This window comes from Peromyscus californicus, unplaced genomic scaffold (assembly GCF_007827085.1).
Source record: "Peromyscus californicus insignis strain IS unplaced genomic scaffold, ASM782708v3 Scaffold_6__1_contigs__length_162567912, whole genome shotgun sequence".
NCBI classification, from domain to species: Eukaryota; Metazoa; Chordata; class Mammalia; order Rodentia; family Cricetidae; genus Peromyscus; species Peromyscus californicus.
In genome coordinates this window covers 94,525,808-94,546,224 of record NW_026294584.1, presented here as the reverse complement: position 1 = coordinate 94,546,224, position 20,417 = coordinate 94,525,808, and positions in this window count along the sequence as shown.

Genomic DNA, 20,417 nt, shown 5'->3' with positions numbered 1-20,417 from the left:
CTCCTAGATCCTCTCCCTCTCCCTATCTACATAACAATAAGTTATTTCTCAAAAAAGCAAACAAAAACCCCATTACTGCAACAAACCCCCAAAACCAAGAAAACAAAATAAAACACCACACAAAAAGAAAAAAGAAACCCAAAGCAAACAAACAAAAATCCAAACAAATCTACAAAATTGTAAGCAAATTAAAGCACATAAAAATATTGTATAGTCCATTTTAAGTTGCTCAACTATTGAACATGAGGCCTGCCCTGGAGTGGTTGATATGCCCAGTGACACTCCATTGGAAAAAAATTGATTTTCTTTCTCCCAGCAGGTATAGATATTCAGTTGTTAACCTTTACCCTTAATGGCTAGGTTTTTACCCATTCATTCACTCATTCATTCATTCATTCATTCATTCATTTTTTAATATAACACAATAAAATATAATAAGATAAAACTAAAAGGATCACATCAAAGTTGCAAATGGCAAACAAAAAGAAGGAAAAGAGACCAAGAGAAAGCATGAGAATCAGAGACCCACTCATTCGTACACTCAGGAGACATCCCACTTAGGGCTCAGTGTTTCAAGGTCTCTCACTTTCTGTGTAATGTCTGGTTGTGGGTATCTATGTTTGTTCCCATCTGCTGCAAAAGGAAGCTTCTCTGATGATGGCTGCACTGCACAAGGCACTGATCGATGAGTATAGCAGAATATCATCAGGACTCATTTTCCTTCAGGATGATCCAAAATTCATAATACTCTTTCTAAGTGGAACACTTTCATAAGAATTTAATAATCAAAAAGTTTATTTCTAGTGTACATATTATGAAAATTGCTGATCCCAAACTCATCTAGATACTTTTTAAACTTTATATATTTATTTGTTTAATGTGTATATACATACGTGAACCTGCATGAGTTTATGTGTACCACAGGTGTGCAGGTACCTGTGGAGATCAAAAGAGGATGTTGAACCTCTACTAAAGCAGCGTACACTCTTTACAACTGAGCCAAATCTCCAGCCACTTCATCTAGACACACTTAAATAATTGGATCTTCTTGATCATAAAGTGATTAGAAATACTAATTTATATGAACTAGAAAAATAGTTTTATGAATTCAAATGGATCACTTATCTCTAATTATGTGAACTTATAAGCATTTTACCTTTTCTTGCTTTGTTTAGTTCTGTCTGAATTCTCTGAAGTCATTTAGCTTATACATATCTTCGATCCATTATATTCACTCACTGCATTACAACCATAGAAAGGATTCAGGAGAAATTTACTTTCCCTAAGTAAGAATGTTGCAGCAATGTTATTTTCTTTTCAAAATGTGAATAACCCATTTGTGAACTATCTGCCTTAAGCAAAGGAAGAAATCTCGTTATGTCAACCACAGATGATATCTTTTATTCAGTAACCACAGGGGCTTATTTCCTGTGCAGCAAGCAAAATGATTTTGTTTTCAAATTCATTTTCTATTAAAACTAGATTTTTATAAGCAAGTCAAAAGATTTCCAGGAAGAAGGACCTATTCTCATAAATATCTCCTTTGTTTATATAAATAATTCTTCATTCATTACAATGAAGACCTTTAATCTAGTCCAATCAGTTAAAAATACATAACGTTCCATTAGGTAATGTTATAAGAAGTACAACAGACATACTGTCATTTTTAATCTACCTTGATTTCATGAAAAATAAGAAAAAGTTAAAATGTATGAAGTAATTTATTTTGTGGGGAAAAAACCCACAGTTTTCTTACAAGAATCATTCTTTCAACCAAAATAGCTGCGAATCATAAGTAAACTGAAATTCCAAACTTTTACAAAATCTGGCAATAGAACTCATCAACTGAAATACATCTGTGATCAAATACAGACTAACAGCTGTGAGTTACACAATCTAAAATGATCCTTTTGACATATTCACATGGGCTTTACTTATGAGTTTTAAAAGAAGATTTGTTTTATTTTAAATTATGTGTATGTGTGTGGCTGGGAGTTCATATATGCTTATGTGAGTACAGTTGATCAGAGTCCAGAAGTGAGCAATGGATTCCTTAGAGCTGGAGTATTGCTTGTGAGCTACTTGACATGGGCCATGTGTTTCGAACCCTGGTCCCGTACAAGAGCAATATGCACTCTTTTTTTTTTTTTTCGAGACAGGGTTTCTCTGTGTAGCTTTGCGCCTTTCCTGGAACTCACTTGGTAGCCCAGGCTGGCCTCGAACTCACAGAGATCCACCTGGCTCTGCCTCCCGAGTGCTGGGATTAAAGGCGTGCGCCACCACCGCCCGGCTGCAATATGCACTCTTATGAGCCGTCTGTAGCCCTTAAGTGATAATAGCTGTGGATCTTTCCTCACGCATGTCCTCTATACTTGTACCATATATTATTTAATGCTGTTAAATGTATTTGTATAAAATATTAGTGACTATTACTAGTACTATTTCCTGATTAACATATGCCTTTAAAAAGAACTTTATTTAAAGTTTAAAAAAATTAAATAATGAAAATAACAAGTCCTTCCCAAATGTGAACAAAAAGGAATGTTTCCTTATTGCAATTATTTATTAAATTGCATTTATTTATTTGTGATTATTCATAGAAAAATAACACGAGTTAACAAAAAAAAAACCATCGAGAATGCCCCTCACATTTAAAGTTAACTATGATGAATACAAACATAGTAAAATCTATGGCAAAGTTATTGGAAGGAGGGCGAAACAGAAGTGTAGATTTACACGTTTCACCCCAATAGAAAAAGTGTTCGTGTCACCCAGGCTAGCAGACACAAGCAGAAAGCCAAGTGAAGTAGCCATGAATCTCCCTCAACAAGATCCATTGTCCTTTACTCATCAGCCTATGTTTTAGCAGACATTTTCAATAGCTGGCTTTGTGAGGAACTGGAATATATATATATATATATATATATATATATATATATGAAATTCTCATATTTTTCTCTTTGTTGTTAGCCTGTGTTAAAGAAAGTTATTAAGTCAGACTATGGAAATAAATCTTTAATACTCTGGTTAAGTTTTACTTATCCTTTTCTGCAAACAATGAATTTTGCTGAGTTGTCCTATCTTCCAAAATACAAAAAAAAAATATAAGTGAATGTGTCTAAAATCCAGCATTTATCATTTTTCCATTTTCACATATGACATCATAGTCTAAACATGCTCATAACTGAAAGCATAGTCTGAAGTATTTAGTCTTTTCAGAAGTATAAACAGTTAGATGATTTTTGGCATATGTATCAATCTATTAGCTCTGTCTTTAGAAAAAGTGTGGCCTGGGAACTAATGAAATAAGATCAGATATGCAGACATGTAGTGTGAAAAAACTGACAGATATTGAATAATCATTTTTATATTAGTGTGATTAAAAACAATGGATTTAACAAAATAAATTACCTTCAGGATGTCCAAAAATCAAACAGACTTGAAGTATACACAACACTCTGGATTCATAACTTTCACAGCATTTAAAAAGCCAACCACTATGATCGATATATGAATTAACCTTGTAAGAAAAAAACAAAGAATATGAATTCAAATTGGCCTCAATAGCTGTAGAGGCTTCATTGACTCTTAGGGTAGCCTGTCAAGGTCTGGTTACAGCAACACAGTGAGCAGAGGGAGGAAGAGCGCAGGTTAGAGGCTTCAAACTGGGTTTGGAGCAAAGGATAGAGAAGGGGCAGTGGTATTTCACCAAGTCCAGAATGGGCAAGATAGTGCTTTCCTCTAGATAAGCTCTGTTTGAAACTGCAGGGATCCATTTTCTGGGAGGGAAGGGTATGTTAAACAGCTTTTTCCTGCAATCTCAAAGAGGCTAGCTTTCTGGAAGGTTAGTTAAGCTTAGTTAAAGGCCTTTTTTTTTTTTTTTGAGGGTGAAGGGTGGGGGTCATTTGGTGAGATCAACATATTAAGTACTCATAGAGAGCTGGGTAGAATGGTATCTTAGTTAGGGTTCCTATTGCTGTGAAGAGACACCACAACCATGGCAACTCTTATAAAATAAAACATTTAACTAGGGTGGCTTGCTTAGAGTTCAGAGTTTAATCCATTATCTTCATGGCCGGAAGCAAAGCAGTATGCAGGCAGACATGGTGCTGGAGCTGAGAGTCCTTACATCTTGAGCCAAAGGAAACAGGAAGTAGTCTGAGACACTGGATGTGTCTATGAGACCTCAAAGCCCACCTCCACAGTAACACACTTGCTCCAACAAGGCCATACCCACTCCAACAAAGCTACACTACCTAATAGGGCCACTCCCTTTGGGATTGATTTTCTTTCAAACCACCACATTCCACTCCCTGGTCTCCAAAGAAATGGATTCAATCCAACTTCAAAAGTCCCCATAGTCTATCACAATCTCAACAATATTTAAATGTCCAAAGTCTCTATTGATAATCATGCAATCTCTGTCATCCTCTATAAATAAAAATCAATGAACATCACATACTTCCAACATGTAATGGCACAGGATATACATTACAATTCCAAAACTTAGGGAAAGGAGCATGGTGAGGAAATACTGGACCAAAGCACGACTAAAAACCAGCTGAGAAGATTCCAACCAAACTCTGTATCTGATGTCAAAGTACTGTTCAGATCCCCAACTCCTTTCAGGTTTCTTGACTGGAAGACACTTCTTTCTCTCAGGCTGTTTCCTGGTTATACTCCCTGTTAGCATCCTTCCTTAGCAGGTGTCTTAGGACTCTGCCATCCTGGAGTCTCCAAGGCAATCTAGACTTCAACTTCACAGCTTTACACAATGGACTCTCTAGGTCTCAAATCAGGGACACCCCTGACATATGCCTAGTCTTGATGGATTTCCTTAGTCTCAGAGGCAAATTTCATAACCCCTTTCTTATGTACCTTGACTCTAAAGCCAGGACCGTGTAGCCCAGGTGGCAAAGTCTGCTGTTTGTTGTAGATAGAGCATGGCCCCCTCATTCAATTACATCTTCATCAGCTTTCTGTTTTCCATAGTTACCTTCGATGCCAAAACTTGGCTGTCACTGATCTTGCTCTGTAGACTAGACTGACCTCAAACTCAGAGATCACAACCCTATGCCTCTGGACTGCTAGAATTAAAGGCATGGACCAACACACTAGGCTCTAAACTTGTCTTAATTCCTTTTGACAAATTGAAACTTAGCTGGGTGGGATCTTGCCCTGAGGTCATCACTTCTTTTATTCCATTTCTTGAGCTGTTTATCTCCTTGAACACAGAACTTAGTTCCATTCCAGTTACTGATGTTCCTTTCTCCTTAAATTTACATTTTGTAATTTACGTTGCTTAGTTTGCTCCTTTTCGTTATAAATCTTCATTGAAGTTACCACTAATAACCACATGACAGAGTCTATGCTAGGCTATTTGAGATTTCCTCTGCCAACACAATTAATCCCAAACTCTTCATTTTCAAGTAGGCAGACTTTCTGTCCAAGGGCAAAAGGCAGCCACTTTCTTCACCAAAATGAGACAAGAACAACGTCTAGGCAACATACAAAAAATTCTTGTCCTCTGAAACCCCTTGAGCTACCCTCCCACCGTTCAAATAATTCTCAACACCATTGTCTTCCATGTTTCTACTAGTATGGCTGTTTAGGCAGTGCTTAAACCATTCCACTGCTTTCCTAACCCAAAGTACCAAAGTCTATATTACTCCAAACATGATCTGGCCTATCATAGCAATACCTGAATCCCTAGTACCAACTTCTGCCTTAGTTAGGGTTTCTATTGCTATGAAGAGACATGAGAGATGAAAACTTTGAGAGACATGAGACATAAGAACTTGTTTATAAAAATTCAAGACCTTATAGGGAAATAAAAAGATATTCATTAATTTAAAATGAATTGTCTTCTTTGTAGAAAACCTAAATGCTTGCATAATTTATGATCAAAACATTTTTTGTACCACTTTGATTCAGAGGGATGGAATAAAAAACATGTCAACTATCAGGCTGATTCTCCAACTTTGGTGGTTTGAAAGAAAATGGTCCCAAGGAAGTACATAATTAGGAGATATGACATTGTTGGAGTGGGTGTGGCCTTATTGGAGGAAGTTTGTCACTGTGGAGGTGGGATGTGAGGTCTCATATATGCTCAAGCCATATCTGGCTACATGCTACATTGCTTACTGCTATGACAATAATAGACTAAACCTCTGAACTATAAGCAAGCCACTCCAATTAAATGTTGTCATTTATAAGAGTTACTGTGGTCACAGTGTCTCTTCATTATAGACAAACAGCCTAAGGCTTTCAAACACCCAACCTTAATCTATCCAGTCACCTTACAGGAACTGCCAAATGCTCAAGACTGTGTAAGAGCTGACTGGACTCCTGTGCAAATGTTAGATTTGAAGAAATTCAAAGAAGCTGTAGTATCATATGGCATGCATTTCCTATTTGTGAAGCAGATGTTAAACTTGTGGTCAATTTGTAATAGAATTATCCCTCAAGACTGGAGATATTTGGTTAGAGCTGTCTTAGAAGCTGGTCCCCAATTACAATGGAGGACCTGGTGGAAGGACGAGGCTAAGACATTGAACAATGAAGTAGGGCTAGAGATGTGGAAACCTCCCAAGATCAACTTCTTGGAGAGGGAGATTATGCTAATGTAGATAGGCAATCTCTATATGATGACCACACTCTGGCTTTATGACAAATGGGAGCCTTGAATGCTTGGAACAGAAATGAAAAATTAGGAAAATTGAGTCATTTGCAAAAGTTTTACAGGGCCCAAAAGAAACCTTCACTGATTTCTTACAAAGGCTGTCTTCAGCAGTAAATAGAATGATACCAAATTCAGAAGCTAGACAGATAATGACTGAATCTCTGGCTTTTGAAAATGCTGATGCACAATTGCAAAAGTGTAGCTAGGCAGTTAAAGGCAAGATCAGCAACCTTGGAGCAATGGATCTGAGATACAATGAGTGTTGAATCTCATGACCATTATGATACGTGGATAGGAGAGTTGATTTCCATAGGTTTGAAGAAAAATAATAATGTCAGATGTTTTGATTTTGGTAAATAAGGTACCTAAAAAGGGGCTGTAAACACGGCATTCCTAGAAACAATGTTTTTTTCAAAGAACAATAGCAACAGATTGCCCCTGTCTTCTGGATTAGGCAGAAGGTATGGCAAAGGCAAACATTGGACTAACAATAACAGATCAAAAAGGGACAGACATCATAATCTTTTACCTCTTGCAGGCCCCCATGTCAAATTCGGTTTAGTCCTTTCCTTCAATCATGGAAGAAACCCCTTCCCAGAACAATTAAAGAATCTAATGCCTATTGTAAAAAACAAACCATGGCCAGGTGGCAATGGTGCATGCCTTTAATTCTAGCACTTGAGAGGCAGAGCCAGGTGGATCTCTGTAAGTTTGAGGCCAGCCTGGTTTACAGAGCAAGATCCAGGACAGGCACCAAAACTGCACAGAGAAACCCTGTCTCAAAAAACCAAAACCAATACAAAACAACAACAACAAAAAATACTACTCTGGATGTTAGAACAGCTATAGAAGAGAGAATGAAAAATTCAGGAGAAACCATAAATCAAAATTCATTAAGATCAGATCTAGAATCTCCCTAAAGTTAGGGTTGGGGAAGGGTTTTGTTTTTGTTTTTCAGGAAAATTAAAAGAGCCATCTTGAAGAATTTAAAGATGTTTGAACAGATAAACATTCAAAGACGAAGAGAGAACTACCCAGAAAAAAGTTACCAAGAAAAAGAATAATCTGACAAAATTCGATCTTTGAAGTCTCCAAAAAGATAATGGAACCCCACAATCACAATTCCATCAGGATGATGATCATGCCACTAAGATGACAAACACCACCCAAAGATTGGCTTTGGACTACAAACTACTCAGGACAATTTCAAGATGGCTAGCTGAGATGATCCAGCCTCACAGACTACTAGAGGAAAGACTTGAGACAAGCCCTTGCACTTTCCCATTATGCAGAGACTGGACAAATGATACAGCCAACTCTCCCAGGACTTGACAATTAACCCTATTTTTTTCAGATGCGATTAAAGATGTGACTACCCCCAGACAGCAGGAAGTAATATTAAGAACACAATACCCACATTCCCAAGAGGTTGGGTGGGTGGTTTTTGGTCGGTTATTCAATGGATTATGGATAAGTGTCATTGTTTAGGATGTTTGGTTACAAGTAGTTGATTGATAATGGTCAATTTAAAAAAAGCTAAACAAGGTGATTAGACTCAGGGTTCTTGTTTGAAAAAAAAAGAAAAAGAAAAAAGAGGATATAGATAAGAGGTAGATATTGAACCTACTCTGAGAAAAAGAGATAGAAATAATAGAATAAAAGGGTAGATTACAGAATCAACTCTGAAAAGATAAAACAGGAGGATATAGGCATGTTAAGATGAAAAGGTAAATTATTGAATCTACTTTTAGAAAGCAACTACTAGTTTTAAATATTTCACATTGGATTGGATTTTTGTATATTTTATACAAATTATGTACATTGATACAAATTGGAGATTGATTTTGTTAGAAAATACTGTATATATATTTCTAATCTTGTTCAAGGTATTGCACCTATACAGCTCATTTAATAATGTAATGCAAATTGCTAGTCCTTGAAAGTTATTGTCCACTAATTAGAATATAAAGAAATGCAAGTTAGTGTTCAGTCACCTATTACAATGGAGCATGTAGTCATATTAGGCAAGCATTCAAGGTCAAAGGGAAATATACTTTAGTTAGACAGGTCATCTTCAAACACTTCAGAGATCTACAGAAAATGTCATTTAAGATATTTTAATAACATAGATTCTTTTTTTTTTAATGACAATGAGACATGTCTGCTCCTGGCAGCACCAATATACTTCAGAGAAGATGATGAACAATCAAAGAAACTCCATGTGGAGTTTACTTTATTCGTGGAAAGTTAGCCACTGGGCAAGAAATCGCCCTTGTCACAACTGCTGACAGTATGCTGTCCAAAATGGATGAGCAAGACACAAAAGAAAGGATTGTTGAACCTTGCCAAAACAAGGTAGGAAGGCCCTTTAGAAAATCCTCCTTCACAGATGAGTCTGTCAGATATGCGAGGCCTGTAGTTCAAACATGGATGCCCTAACAGTGCAGAGAAATCTTAGGTGACTGTTCAGGCAAACAACTATTTTTATCATTTCTCACATTTTTTGGAGGTTGCTTCTTTGCACTTCCTGCTTACTTAGGGAATGTTATATCCTCCTTAGGTCTCTGAGGGATTTGAAGATTAGGTAATTATGGTTTTGCTTGTTAAACAAATTCAGGAAAAAAAACTCACTGAAGAGGTGTAAAGTGTATAAGATTGAAAGACATCAAAAGTTATTTTTGGCTGAGAGTACAAGTTAGGATAGAAAGTGAATTAGGTACAACATTTTGGACTCACCAAAATAGAGGACAGAGCCAGTCACTAGATTAGACATAGATGTCAGGCAGTGGTGGCACACACCTTAAAGCCCAGTGTGGGGAAGCACATATATAAGGCATGAGGAAACAGGAATTTACTCCCTTTAGGCTGAGAATTTTGTAGAGGTAAAAACTGGTGGCTTGCTGCTCTGCTTCTCTGATCTGTCAGCTTTCACTCTGATATCTGGCTCTGAGTTTTTTGTTTGTTTGTTTGTTTGTTTGTTTGTTTTTTATTAAAAGACCATCCAGATTTGGACAACATTAAACATCACTTGAAACTACATTTTTATCCCCATATCAGGCCAGTACATTGAGGTTCAAATTTCTTACAGGATTCTCCTTTTGAGTGGGGATACAAAAATGAAATTTTGTTGTAAAGTTTTATATCTACATTAAAATCTTCATAGTAACTCTTCCAGTGTTTCTGTAATAATATTGCACTTTCAAATGGCAAGATATATGAAAAATACAATAAATTTAATGTTTTTCCAGTAGAGATGGTTAGTGCATGAGTTTTGATGAGCTTAACACATTTATGATAACATCAAAAGAAAGACATGATAATAATAAGTGGAGAAGCAGCATTTGGTGAAATATAAGGGTATTTTATGAAAGGAAAAAAGTATCAAACTAAAAATGGGAGACTTTTCCTCAGTGCAAGAATAGATTGCTTACAAATGACACAACTAATAGCCTTAATAGTGAAATGTTAAGTAGACTTAAAATATTAATTCAAATTTTCAGTAACAATCTTTTCTCCTAGGTTAAGTAACAAGAGAAGGCTCTTCATTTTTATACCTAACATTCAACATTTTACTTAACATTTCATCAAGAATAACTGGAAAAGAAAATGAAAAATAAAAAACCTTATCTGTTCAACATAAACAAATAAAATTGTTTCCATTGGTCAATTACAATTAGATAATTGCACACTTAATCCTCCAATTTCTCCAAGTGTTTCAAAGCTAAAATATAAAAACATCAAAATTTTCAGAAATACATCTGAAATGAACACTCAACAAAAACTTTAAGAAATTCCACTGAATGTAAGATTAAATGAGGAGGATCATTAGGAATAAGATTTAAAAAGAAGGTTCAAGATTAATTGGTGCCCTGAAAACTAGAAAATATGACTGCAATTAATAATTTAAAAATGTGAAAGAAACATAAATTTCAGTGTTAGATATCCATAAGAAACTAAACTATCACCATTTTCAGTGGACTTTCACAGGAAGCCTGGAGATTGACCTGCACTTTATTATTATATTATTATTATCATCATCTCATATTAAAATAAAACAAAAGTAAAACAATTTCCAATGTATAACCTAAAAAAATAAAATTTTGGAAATAATTCTGTCATTAAAGTATGTATTTTGTTAGCTTGAGGACTTGAGTTAAATTCCCAAATCCCATGTTTAAAATGTGGGGCATGATGGTGTGTATTTGTAGTTTAAGTGCTAGAAATGTGGTGAAAAGCACATCCCAGAGACTCACTAGCCAGCCAATGCAGCCTACTGAACCAACTCTAAGACAAGGAGACACACTCAAAACCACAAGGTGCATGGTGCCTAGGCAGACACTGTAGAGGAACCTTAGGCCTTGACATGCACGCAAGCATCATACACTTGTACCAGAACACAAAAATGCACCTACATATGCATGCACATGCATCTACACACACATATCCACAATAACAATAAAGTATTAAAATTCTTAGAAAAAAATGCAAAAATGAATCTTTATAAATGTGGATTGGGCAATATATTCTTTGATAGACTGCCAAAGGTGATATGGGTATGCTACATAAAATATTAATAAAAAGAAAAATACAAAATTGTCATTAGTCAAAAGCAAAATAAAGTGTTTCAGAGATGACTCAATGGTTAAAGACATGTACTTATGTTTTCTTCAATAAAAATATGGTTTAATGTCTTTTATGGGTTACAGTACATCAGTCAGAATCTATTTAAATGTCCATTTTTAAAAAAGTACTATAGCACATAATTGGAAAAGGCTTTTAATGAACAGATTAATCACTTAACTTTTTTATTTAATTGTACATGAGTTCTAGTATGAGCACTGACTAGATCCATTTCCTATGTAGAAATAGTTTGACAAAAATATTCCCTTAGTCATATTAAGTTATGTGCAGAAATATGGGTATAACTAAATGAAAAATCTACATTTTCTCAGCTTATTAGCTTTCATTTGCTGCATATATAACTAAGGCATTAAAAAATAGAAACTCCTTTAAAGAGCCAATGAAGGTACATCTGCTAGAAATATGGTTATGCAGTCTCAATAACAATAAGTTTATACATACTATTAAATAGGAAATCAAAGACTACATAATGTTTTATAGTGTTTTGTCTGTAATTATTTCCAAATAGATACAACTTTAGTAGTAAGATGTTTCTGGATTGAACTTAAGTGACCAATGCTATTGCAGTACAACTTGCTATGGAGTTACATAGGATAAAGATAGACAGACAGACAGACAGATATTTTTTCTTGTTTTGCAGGTATTTCTCAATGTTCAAGGCCAATGTCTAAATGGAATGCAATCACTAAATGAGTAATTTAATGTGCCCCCTAAAAGAAACTGATATTTTTAAAAAGATTTCTTGTGCTATTTTTACATACATGTGTGAGAGGGGACTGTTTGTGAACATGAGTAGTATATCTAGAGAGGCCAGAACTCATACCATCCCCATAAACTGAAAGTATAGGTGTTATGAGACACCTGAAGTTGGTGCTGGGAAATGAAATCAGGTCCTCTGCAAGAGCAGTATGTGCTCTTGTTACTGGGCTTCAAGGCCTGACTTCTAAACCTGGAACACACAATACTGAATAAGAAAACCAACTCTTTCAAGTTTTCCTCTTGCTCTATGTCTGGAACATCATCAGCCATATCTGGGACAGGTCTTGAACCCACTGAGACCCCACTGTGCCTCCACAGGACAAATGGTTGCCAGGGAGGAGGAAAGGTGGTGGAGATCCAAGATAACATCTTATTCACAGAATTTTCTGGTGAATAAGAAAACCAACTCTTTCAAGTTTTCCTCTTGCTCTATGTCTGGAACATCATCAGCCATATCTGGGACAGGTCTTGAACCCACTGAGACCCCACTGTGCCTCCACAGGACAAATGGTTGCCAGGGAGGAGGAAAGGTGGTGGAGATCCAAGATAACATCTTATTCACAGAATTTTCTGGGTTACCCTCAAGTTAGGACTTCAGCTAACATGACTCTAAAAATTTAATTTTTCAATTTGATGTAACAAGTCCCTCAGTGTTTTTTAATGGCTTGTAGTCATTTTGTTTTATGAAATACAGAGATGTTCCATCTATTTAATAAACAGCATAGTAAAATTTATGAGATTCCCTATTAGCAACCAATATGCTAATTATGTAAAACAAAAACAGCAGATATTGTAATGTCATGAAGAAAGAAAGCTAAAATAATACATCAGAACATTCTTTTATCATTAATTAGGTTTTAGTGTTGGCTGTCTATATATTAAAGTGATATATTTTAAAGATGGCATTTAGTATTAGTCTTTTTTTATTCATTTTACACAGTAATTGGAACAATGATGCCACAAGCATCCCAGGGCATGTCAGAAATGAGGCACTTTGCATGTGAGCCTTGTGGTAACACCTACTTAATAATGAGAAGTTAGATAATTTCTTCCAAAGATTAGTCACAAATAAGGAAAATGAAGTAGAATGTGAAATAAACTATATTTAAACACTGATTATTTACATAAAATATGTAAATAATTTTGTTTTCTATACGCAAATCTTCGAATATGATTATTTACATAGAAAACCCCAAAGTGTCAACAAATAAACTTTTGAAATGCAGAAAAATGCAGCTTATAAGATCACATGGCAAAACTCAGTTGCTTTCCTAGTTATCTCAATAAACAATTGAACCTTTGATTTTTTTTATGCTACCTTGAACCATGAATTCCCCTTTGGAATGTGGGACCCAAGGAATAGATTTTATCCAAATGTCTAGTTAAGGCTGACTCTGCAAATCTAGACATTGCTGATAGAAAAAGAATAGAGCCCTCTAACAATCCCTCTACAGAAACCATTGTTTCATATTCTTACATGCCTGGATCTTACTGCCCTTACCTTGTGCTTTCAGCATGGTAGCTTCCTAGTCCTTATTTATTTTGTTATTAGGTGAACCACATATACCGTAAGAATAACTATGTCAGAGTAGATTCATACTGCTTGTTGCCCTCACTGCTCCATGCAACCAAAGTTTCTATGTAATTCTAAACTATCATTTTCATCTCCCCCAAGATTAGACTTCAAACCCATTTGGCCTTTAATTGTCATTCTCTCAATCATACTGTATATGGAATGGGAAGTGACAATGTGTAATGTGCCCCAAAGGCTCCTGTGTGCTGCTGCTGTGAGGTGGCAGAGACTTCAGAGGTAGGAAGTCCTCAGGTAACCAAGGGCAACAACTCTTGAATGGAACTAGAGGATTCTCTTCTTTCCTTCTTACATCCTAGCCTAGAGGTGAAGAATTAGCTCTGCCCAGAATTCCTGACATATTTTGAAACTAAAGGGTCAAAATAAAAGGTGATCCCTTCCCACCTTCCCAGTACTGAGATTTCAGTGTCTAGCCCTAACACATAGCTTCAGTTTTAGCATGGGTTTTGGGGATTGAACTCAGAACCCTGTGCATGCATGGTAATCATATTGTCCACTAGGTCCTCCTTCCAGCTCCTACATAAGTGGAGAGATAACATCAATTTGTAGTCTGCTTTTTTTTTTCCTGTTAGCTTCTTTGTTTGTGTATGAAAGCAATAGTGGGTGATGTGTTACCTTCTTTTTAATGTCATTGGAGAAATCTGAAGAAGACTGGTGTTAAATGCCTTTAGGACTTATTAGGATGTTATTAGGATTCAACAGTGACACTACTGGTTGATTCTAGGCTTTTCTGTATTAAGTGGCTGACAACTACCAGGATTCTTTACTCGATGTGTATTCTGCTTCTCTGTTTCAATTGGTCAGTGGATTCCATGTGCTTCTAAAAGTGTGCTCCTTCATCTTCATATTGGTTATCTACTTTCGTAGTTCATATTCTATTAATTTTTATCTAAAATAATAATATCCTCACTCATTTCTGTCAGTAATTTAAGACACCTTGCTTTGATTCACAGTCTAAGTGATAAAACTATATATAATTTTGATATTTTAATGTACCAACTTTTGTCTGTTTCCCATTTTTTTCTCTGTCATATTTTCTTCTCTATCTTATCTGCTATTTAATCTCCTACTAAGGACTATTTTCACTATGCGTATTTGAGTCAGGCTAATATGTGCATGTAACTGCAGTGTCTGCAGAAGCTAGAAGAGAGGGTCACAATCTCTGGAGCTGGACATGTTTCCTAGGAATAAAACTGTTGAGCCTGTCAGCGGTGGCGCATGTCTTTAATCCCAGCACTTGGGAAGCAGAGCCAAGAGGATCTCTGTGAGTTCGAGGCCAGCCTGGGCAACAGAGTGAGTTCCAGGACAGGAACCAAAGCAGCACAGAGAAACCCTGTCTCAAAAAACAAAAAACAAAAAAAAAAACCCAAAAAAAACCCAAAAAACAAAAAGCCAACTGTTGCGTTCCAGCAAGGGCTCCTCTTTTTTTTTTTTTTTTTATTCATTTTACATACCAACCACAGATTTCCCTCTCATTCCTCCTCCTGCTACCACCTGCCGCCCATTCCTTTCCCCCATCCCCTCCTCCAACAGGGTAAGTTCTCCCACGTGGGGACAGTTAAGCCTGGTACATTCAGTTGAGGTAGGACCAAGCCCTTCCCTGCTTTATCCGATGTGAGCAATAGGTAATGGGATCCAGAAAGCCAACTCATGCACCAGAGATAGATCCTGATCATACTGTCAGTGACCCCTCAAGCAGATCCAGATACACAACTATCTCCCAGAGGGTCTAGTCCAGTCCCATGCAGATTCCACAGCTGTCTGTCTGAAGTTTGTGGGTTCCTTTGAGCTTGGTTCAATTGTCTCTGTGATTTCCCCATTATGATCTTGATGCCCTTTGCTCAAATAATCCCTCATCCCTCTATTTGACTGGACTCCCAGAGGTCAGCCTGCTGCTTGTTTGTGAATCTCTGCATCTGCTTCCATCAGTTAGTAGATGAAGGTTCTATGATGACAGGTTATTCACCAATCTTTATTAATGATTACCAGGGTAGGCCAGTTCAGGCACCCTCACACTATTACTAGTAGTCTAATCTAGAGTCATCCTTTTGGATTCCTGGGAATTTCTCTAGCACCAGGTTTCTCCCTTACCCCATAATCTCTCCCTCTATCAAGATATTTCTTTCATTGCTCTCCCACTCCATTCTTCTCCCAGCTTGACCATCCTGTTTCCTCATGTTCTCATCCCCTATCCCCTACCCTTTATTGCCTCTCCCACACCCAGTTTACTAATCAGGATCTCTTCTGTTTCCCCTTCCCAAGATGATCTGTATATCCCACTTAGGGTCCTCCTTGTTTCCTAGCTTCTCTGGGGCTGTGGGTTGTAGTCTGATTATCCTTTGCTTTACATCTAGTATCTACTTGTGAGTGAGAACATACCATGTTTGTTTTTCTGAGTCTGGGTTACCTCACTCAGGATGATATACCATCTTACACATGTCAGAATGGCTAACATCAAAAACACTGATGACAGCTTATGTTGGAGAGGATGTGGAACAAGGGGAACACTCCTCCACTGTTGGTGGGAGAGAAAACTTGTGCAGCTACTTTGGAATTCAGTATGGCTGTTTCTCAGAAAATTGGAAATCAATCTACCTAAGACCCAATGATATCACTCTTGGGCATATACCCAAGGAATGCTCAAGAATACCACAAGGACACCTGCTCATCTGAGTTCATACAGCATTATTTGTAATAGCCAGAACCTGGAAGCAATTTAGATGTCCCTCAACTGAAGAATGGATTACGAAAATGTGGTACATATGCACAATGGAGCATTACTCAGCTGAAAAAAAATGACATCATGAAATTTGCAGGCAAACGGATGGAATCAGCAAGTGCTCTCAACCTCTGAGCCACCTTTTCATCTTCTAGCAGTGATATTTGTATGCTGCTCTAACTGAGCTATGAAGTTACTCACCTACAGAGGACCCACTACAGGCAGAGTATGAAGTTCCCTCCCTCACTCTCCCCCATTCATGTCCTGCCTTATTATACTCCACTGGCAGTTTTCAATAGCACTTCCGTATTCCTTCAAAGTTTACACATCTCTCAATTCACACTTTAACACTGAACTTCGCAACTTTAAATTAATGTTCAGATGTCAAGTGATAAACTGTGAAATTAGCATATTATCCTGCCTTCCTGATTCTCAGATTTGTTGCATTGGGTTGTAGGGTCTGTTTCTGGTGCTTTCTTTACATTTGTATAACATCTGTGCTTTCTGTTGAGTTTCAGGGCAACAAGAATCTGACTTTTAGAGACGCTCACATCCTGCTATCAGAGTAGAATGGACATTTATGGAACATTGCACGTGTTTTTTCTTTTTTGTTCATTGTTCTTTGCTAGATTTCAAAGCACATTGCTGCTTTGGAGTCGAGTATTATTATTTTCTTTCCCAGTTGGTGTCTTTTTCTGTAGCTACCTCTAGAGTTATGTTCATTAGCTTTGCATTAAATTCAAATTTCTTTTATTCACCATTTATCATTTTTATAGTGGTAAAAGTGCCTATTTGAAATATAATACCTTAACTGTTTAAAATGGGTTGTAGTGTGCTGTTAACTAAATGCTTATGGTTGTGAGTTCAATTATGTAACTTTTCTCCTGCAAAACTGAAACCAGCACTTATTGGTAAATAACCCCATTGACCACTCTCCCCATAGCCATTGGTAAGAACCTCATTGTTTCTCTTCCTAAGCATTCTAGATCCCTGAAGGTAAAACAATTCCAGTTTTACCTTTTATGACCATGATATGCTTATTCTGCTTAGCATAATATCCACTGGATTTATATCTCAGAATAAATGACAGGATTTCCTCCTTTTTACAAGTGAGTAATATTCCATTATCTGTTCACACCCATTCTTATTATGCAGTAATCAGTCTTCAACATTCAATGACCTCCACCCCTTGACTACTTTTGAGTGACAATTCAAAAAATTTTAAGGTCCTGTTTCCAATTTGAGGGATATGTATTTCTTAATGGGACAGGTGGTACGCTAGTGTATTCCTATCAGTCTTATAATTTTTAAATGCCTATGAATGATCAAATGTACACTTTCTACAAATACAATCAACATATTGTTCTTTGTTCTTTGTTACTGTTGCTAGTGTTTTAAATTGGCTATTCTAAAGTGTGAGATAACTCATTTTGATTTGCATTTCCCTGGTTATTATGCTTGTTAAGCTTTTTAATCTGTGTTACTTGCTTAATATTTGAATTTGACTAATAGTTAATATTTCCATCTCATGAACTCTTTTGCTGAAAGTTGTCTTAAGCCTATATGTTTTCTCTTCCTTGGAGAGATTATTAATGCTGTGCCTATTTACTGTTACCACATTTGCATCTCTCACCCTCCTCCCCTGTTGCACATCATTAAGAGAGTGACTTCTCTCTGTCTCCTTTCTGTCTATGTCTTCAATTCTCTCTGCCTCTACTCTGGTTTGCTTTTTATTTCTGTGATAAAGACCATGATCAAAAACAACTTGAGGAGGAAAAAGTTTTATTTCAGCTACCCCTTTCAGGTAACATTCTACACTGAGGGAAGTCAGGGCAGAAACTCAAGGCATGAGGCTGGATGGTGGGAGGTGGGGTGGGGGAATTAGAGACAGCACTGTGTACAGTGAGCACACATACACACACATACACACACACACACACACACACACACACACACACACACACCCTCAGATCAGTCATTAATCAGGAAAATGCCTTACAGAATTGCCTACCGGCCAATCTGATGAAAGAAAGCATTTTCTGAGCTGAGGTTCCCTCTTCACAAAAAAGCCTCTAGCTTGTGTGAAGTTGACAAAAATACCCAACCAGAGTCTCTCTGCCTCATCTCTGTGTCTCTTCTCTTTGTCTCTCTATCCCTCTCTGTGGAAAAATTTCTAAACAGTCTAACTAAATAAGAAACATAGAGCCAAATACAGGGGTAATAGCCAAAGAAATCAGAGAAATAGTGAATAGCCACGACTAGCCTTAGCTTACCACCACGCTGTAGCTTTCCCAGAGAGCTTCTTCCAGTCTAAACTGTGCTTTTATTGCCTTCCTGTTCTGCCTTCTCATTGGCTCTAAGCCCAGCCACATCACTTCTTTGTCACTGCTTGTCTATACAGACCTCCAGGTCTCTATGGTTGGTACTGGGATTAAAGGCATGTGTCAGCACCCTTGGCTGTGTCTTTGACCACACAGAGACTCTGCCTGCCATGTGATTGGAATAAGGGCATGTGCTATCACTGCCTGACTTCTGTTTATGGCTCGCTATAGCCTCTGATCTCCAGGCAAATTTATTTATTAACATACAAATAAAATATCACATTTCAGCACAAATAAAATATCACCACACCTCTCTGTCCCCTTGTCTCTCTGTGTAGCACGAATCTTAAAAGTTCTTATTAATAAAAACAAACCCGGAGCTAGGTATTGGGGTGAATGCTGGAAAATCAGAGAAGCAGAACAAGCCACAGCTACCTCACCTTGCCAGTTCCTCAGCTGATCCTGTTTCCTCAGACTGGAAGCTTCTGAGTCCTCATCCAAAATGGATCTCAGCTGAACTGTGCTGCTCAAAGCCTAAAAGGTTAGCCAGTCAAATGCTTCTAGTTTCTGGTCTTCACACCTTATATATCTTTCTGTTTTTGCCATCACTTCCTGGGATTAAAGGCTCACTTCTCGGGATTAAAGGTGTGTGTCACCATGCCTGGCTGTTTCCAATGTGGCCTTGAACTCACAGAGATGCAGAGGAATTTCTGCCTCTGCAATGCTAGGATGAAAGGCGTGTGCTACCACTGCCTATCCTCTATGTTTAATATTGTGGATGCTGTGTCTCTGACCCCAGATAAGCTTATTAGAAGCATAATATTTCGGGGAACATAATACCACCACATCTCTGTCTTTCTTTTTTATCTTTTTCAACACACATGCTTTAATACCACTCCTTTCCTTGATTCCTAGTCACTTGAAATCTTCTCAATTCTAATAGTTCATATCAAACTTTTTGCATTCAAAACCCCATTAATTTACCCAGTTTTGTCTTTTCCTTTGGCTGCTTATTAGAAAGCTTAGTGTTCCGAGGAGTTAAAGAAAATGTGTTAATGTTAAGGTTGGTTTACAAGATGTCTTACTAACTCTCCAAATATATGTGCTGAAATAGAAGCTGTACTATTTTTTAATTGACACAAGGGACATTTACAAATACATGTATTTTAGAGGATTTCAAGAATCCTCTAAACCCCCAGAGATCTAATAGGTGGCACATATATTACAGTATTTTTATTTATATTAATTATTTAAATGAGCAAATTTCTAGAGTAAATATTGGTTATTATGCTATTCCAATATCAGTAGGTTCTCATCTATGTAAAAGTGTTGCAGCCTCTCTCTCTTTCTCTCCATGTACACAACCTAAAGTTTCTTTTTTCTATGACCATGTAACATTTTCTTTTACCTCTTGAATTGCTGCTAAAAGTAATACAATCAGTCATATTTTTTAGACGACAGCTTTTTTCTCCATCATATTATTACTAATATCTTACTAACAATAACTTTACCTATTAACTTTTTTTTTCTTTTCTGACCCTCAAGTCTAGAAACTGGATTAAGTGTCTTGTTCTCAGGAAAACTTTCTTTCCTCTTCCTAGAGTGATGTTCTGTTTTTGGACTATTTATGACATTCTTACTAGTTCTACTCTGAGTACTCAGAACAGCAGCAGCATGATAACTGCACACTGTACTGCAGTCTGT